The following is a 5,374-nucleotide window of genomic DNA, read 5'->3' as shown; positions in this document are numbered from 1 at the left end:
ACAGGAAGGTGAAGTGAATTAATTGACTCATATTATGTACTACATATGGTGACTGTTTATATTCAACTTGAACCACCAGGTTTAAGTAAATAATGGTTGAGCCCCTAATAAATTGAGGAGCCTTGGTTGGACATTCGCATGTGGACTGGGTTAACTCTCACCAGAAGAGGCCATTTCAGTTCAATTCAGACTTCGTAATGCAAAAGTGATTGCTCTATCCTGGAGGAGAGACTCCACGTCATCTTAACGTCAACCTACAAGTTATGGTATACATCTTTTGTCTTCCCAGTCACTTACACACAGGAAGGTGAAGTAAATTAATTGACTCATATTATGTCCTACATATAGTGACTGTTTATTTTCAACTTGAACCACCAGGTTTAAGTGAATAATGGTTGAGCCCATAATAAATTAGGGATCCTTAGTTGGACATTCGCATGTGGACTGGGTTAACTCTCACCAGAAGAGGCCATTTCAGTTCAATTCAGACTTCGGAATGCAAAAGTGATAGCTCTATCCTGGAGGAGAGACTCCATGTTGTCTTAACGTTAACCTACAAGTTATGGTATACATTCTGTTCTTTTCCCAGTCACTTGCACACAGGAAGGTGAAGTGAATTAATTAACTCATATTATGCCCGATTGTAGCTGAGATAGGCTCCAGCGCCCCCCGCGACCCCAAAGGGAATAAGCGGTAGAAAATGGATGGATATTATGTCCTACATATGGTGACTGTTTATTTTTAACTTGAACCACCAGGTTTAAGTAAATAATGGTTGAGTTCATAATAAATTAGGGAGCCTTAGTTGGACATTCGCATGTGGACCAGTTTAACTCCCACCAGAAGAGGCAATTTCAGTTCAATTCAGACTTCGGAATGCAAAAGTGATAGCTCTATCCTGGAGGAGAGACTCCCATGTTATCTTAATGTCAACCTACTGGCATGGTATACATCTGTTCTCTTCTCAGTCGCTTGCATACATCTGTTCTCTTCCCAATCACTTGCACACAGGAAAGTGAAGTGAATTAATTGACTCATATTATGTCCTACATAGGGTGACTTTTTATTTTCAACTTGAACCACCAGGTTTAAGTAAATAATGGTTGAGCCCATAATAAATGAAGGAGCCTTAGTTGGACATTCACATGTGGACTGGGTTAACTCTCACCAGAAGAGGCAATTTCAGTTAATTCAGTTCAATTCAGACGTCAGATTGCAAAAGTGATAGCTCTATCCTGGAGGAGAGACTCCACGTCATCTTAACGTCAACTTACAAGTTATGGTATACATCTGTTGTCTTCCCAGTCACATATACACTAACATCTCCCTACATGGTCAGGTTGTACTCTCCTGAATTAACCTCTTAAGGCCCAAGCTGTTTGTTTACATGCTTATGAGCTTGAAGTGTCATCCCATTCCTAACCCATAGGGTTCAATATGACCTTTTTGCAGCTATTACAGCTTCAGCTCTTCTGGGAAGGCTGTCCACAAGGTTGCGGAGTGTGTTTATAGGAATTGTCCACCGTTCTTACAAAAAGCGTATTGGTGAGGTCACACACTGATGTTGGTGGAGAAGGCCTGGCTCTCATTCCATCCATCCATCTTCTTCCGCTTATCCGAGGTCTGGTCGCGGGGGCAGCAGCCTAAGCAGGGAAGCCCAGACTTCCCTCTCCCCAGCCACTTCGTCCAGCTCTTCCTGTGGGACCCCGAGGCGTTCCCAGGCCAGCCAGGAGACATAGTCTTCCCAACGTGTCCTGGGTCTTCCTCGCGGCCTCCTACCGGTCGGATGTGCCCTAAACACCTCCCTAGGGAGGCGTTCGGGTGGCATCCTGACCAGATGCCCGAACCACCTCATCTGGCTCCTCTCGATGTGGAGGAGCAGCGGCTTTACTTTGAGCTCCTCCCGGATGGCAGAGCTTCTCACCCTATCTCTAAGGGAGAGCCCCGCCACCCGGCGGAGGAAACTCATTTCGGCCGCTTGTACCCGTGATCTTGTCCTTTCGGTCATAACCCAAAGCTCATGACCATAGGTGAGGATGGGAACGTAGATCGACCGGTAAATTGAGAGCTTTGCCTTCCGGCTCAGCTCCTTCTTCACCACAACGGATCGATACATCGTCCGCATTACTGAAGACGCCGCACCGATCCGCCTGTCGATCTCACGATCCACTCTTCCCCCACTCGTGAACAAGACTCCGAGGTACTTGAACTCCTCCACTTGGGGCAAAATCTCCTCCCCAACCCGGAGATGGCACTCCACCCTTTTCCGGGCGAGAACTATGGACTCGGACTTGGAGGTGCTGATTCTCATCCCAGTCGCTTCACACTCGGCTGCGAACCGATCCAGTGAGAGCTGAAGATCCTGGCCAGATGAAGCCATCAGGACCACATCATCTGCAAAAAGCAGAGACCTAATCCTGCAGCCACCAAACCAGATACCCTCAACACCTTGACTGCGCCTAGAAATTCTGTCCATAAAAGTTATGAACAGAATGGGTGACAAAGGGCAGCCTTGGCGGAGTCCAACCCTCACTGGAAACGTGTCCGACTTACTGCCGGCAATGCGGACCAAGCTCTGACACTGATCATACAGGGAGCGGACTGCCACAATCAGACAGTCCGATACCCCATACTCTCTGAGCACTCCCCACAGGACTTCCCGAGGGACACGGTCGAATGCCTTCTCCAAGTCCACAAAACACATGTAGACTGGTTGGGCAAACTCCCATGCACCCTCAAGGACCCTGCCCAGAGTATAGAGCTGGTCCACAGTTCCACGACCAGGACAAAAACCACACTGTTCCTCCTGAATCCGAGGTTCGACTATCCGGCGTAGCAGATTATTCAGATTGTATTATATCCGTCACAATCAATCCGACATGACAAGTATGTTTGCTTTGAGTTGTATTATCTCGGCTCAAATTCTCACTGTATTTTTGTAGCAAAAAGCCAAAGATGTTGAGGTATAAATGCTTACATTATTGGTGCTACTTGACAAAAATCTCACATCGCCACTCATCAGACCTGTTGACAGCCTAAATATCTGAGAATTACAGTCTGGGGGCGCTAATAGCTGTCTGGCTAAGTGGTCAGAGGTTGTGAATTCATAATTACCTGCTTCTGAAAAAAATAATAATCTTGCAGGAAAAGCTTTTTATGTGACAGCAGCTATTTGGAATGCAATAATGTCTCCTCGTCCGCTTCTGTCTTTGCTCACAAGCAGCTCTACTATTTCTGTGTATGCAGCTGTGTTGTTTGTGAATGCAACATGTCTTTCTATAGCTCCATTTCTTGACTTTGTGGTTAAATTGTCCATCCATTGCGGCTGTTCGTCGCAATGGATGGTTTGGTCAGGGCTGTGGGAACACAGACTGTGGCGGTTTCTGAACTGAATTGCAAGATGGATCACATCATGGAGAAGCTTGCTGAAAAGGAAAATGTAACTGAATTTAAGAGCACCCAGCATGGACGAATAGAACAGACAAGTCATTGTTGTGGTGTCATCGGTGCGGCATATTCAGTAATGCGGACGCTGTATCGATCCGTTGTGGTGAAGAAGGAGCTGAGCCGGAAGGCAAAGCTCTCAATTTACCGGTCGATCTACGTTCCCATCCTCACCTATGGTCATGAGCTTTGGGTTATGACCGAAAGGACAAGATCACGGGTACAAGCGGCCGAAATGAGTTTCCTCCGCCGGGTGGCAGGGCTCTCCCTTAGAGATAGGGTGAGAAGCTCTGTCATCCGGGAGGAGCTCAAAGTAAAGCCGCTGCTCCTCCACATGGAGAGGAGCCAGATGAGGTGGTTCGGGCATCTGGTCAGGATGCCACCCGATCGCCTCCCTTGGGAGGTGTTTAGGGCACGTCCGACCGGTAGGAGGCCACGGGGAAGACCCAGGACACGTTGGGAAGACTATGTCTCCCGGCTGGCCTGGGAACGCCTCGGGATCCCCCGGGAGGAGCTGGACGAAGTGGCTGGGGAGAGGGAAGTCTGGGCTTCCCTGCTTAGGCTGCTGACCCCGCGACCCGACCTCGGATAAGCGGAAGAAGATGGATGGATGGATGGAAGTCATTGTTGTGTCTGCTCGCGGAAAACAAACATCCTAATCTACGATTTGACTTCCTCGAATGGCCTTGACGCTGTGGAAAAAGGACCAGGCTGTTCTGAAACACACCGCCGAGAACACCTCAATGATGGACGCTTTTGACCTCCCTCCCTCCTCAACGACACCTGGAGTCGAACTTTTGCAGATCGGCCTCAGTCTATAAAAAACATTACATCATCACACCCAAGACAATTGGGCACACCCCCACCCCCACCCCACGCCTTCACCACCGCTTGTTTCCCCCCGGGGTGATGGTCGGATGGCAGCGCTTCATAGCAGCAGTCGACCTCCAGGGCCGCAACTCCCCGCCCCTCTGTTGCGAGTTTGTCGTGATTAAATGTAACGTGTTTATGTGTGCATGGCATGGAGGTTTTTTTCCCACTCCAGACTAGACCCCCTTAGGAGCCCAGTCTAGATTGTATTTTTTTTACTCATCTTTTTTCCCCAGCGTTTTACCTTTTTCCCATCTTTTACGGGGCGCCTTGTGGCGACCCATCAGCGTTCCTGTTCTGTAACCCTGTACACTGTTTGTTTGTCTCATCTTGAACAGGTTTGTGCTGAAAACAAAGTTTTGTTGTACTTGTGCAATGACAATAAAGACCTATCTGAAATATAATTCACCAAAATAATAGTATGCTTGTTTTCATCAATATTTGTGATGTTTATCCATGAATAAAATAAGGCTTCATTATGAACGGCTTTTCCTTGCAAATTAGACATTTTTAAGTGTTCTTCTTAATCCATAGTCATGTTTAAATCAGCTAGTATTTTACTATGTAGCGTGTCTTCTCCTGATCGCTGTGCTTTTATCTTATGTCCGCTAGTACAACTGTGGACCAGCTCTATACTCTGGGCAGGGTCCTTGAGGGTGCATGGGAGTTTGCCCAACCAGTCTGCATGTGTTTTGTGGACTTGGAGAAGGCATTCGACCGTGTCCCTCGGGAAGTCCTGTGGGGAGTGCTCAGAGAGTATGGGGTTTCGGACTGTCTGATTGTGGCAGTCCGCTCCCTGTATGATCAGTGTCAGAGCTTGGTCCGCATGGCCGGTAGTAAGTCGGACACGTTTCCAGTGAGGGTTGGACTCCGCCAAGGCTGCCCTTTGTCACCCATTCTGTTCATAACTTTTAAGGACAGAATTTCTAGGCGCAGTCAAGGCGTTGAGGGGATCTGGTTTGGTGGCTGCAGGATTAGGTCTCTGCTTTTTGCAGATGATGTGGTCCTGATGGCTTCATCTGGCCAGGATCTTCAGCTCTCACTGGATCGGTTCGCAGCT

Source organism: Nerophis lumbriciformis, linkage group LG12, assembly GCF_033978685.3.
Source record: "Nerophis lumbriciformis linkage group LG12, RoL_Nlum_v2.1, whole genome shotgun sequence".
Classification (NCBI taxonomy): Eukaryota; Metazoa; Chordata; class Actinopteri; order Syngnathiformes; family Syngnathidae; genus Nerophis; species Nerophis lumbriciformis.
The sequence above is the reverse complement of the archived record's forward strand: the minus strand, read 5'-3'. Positions refer to the sequence as shown.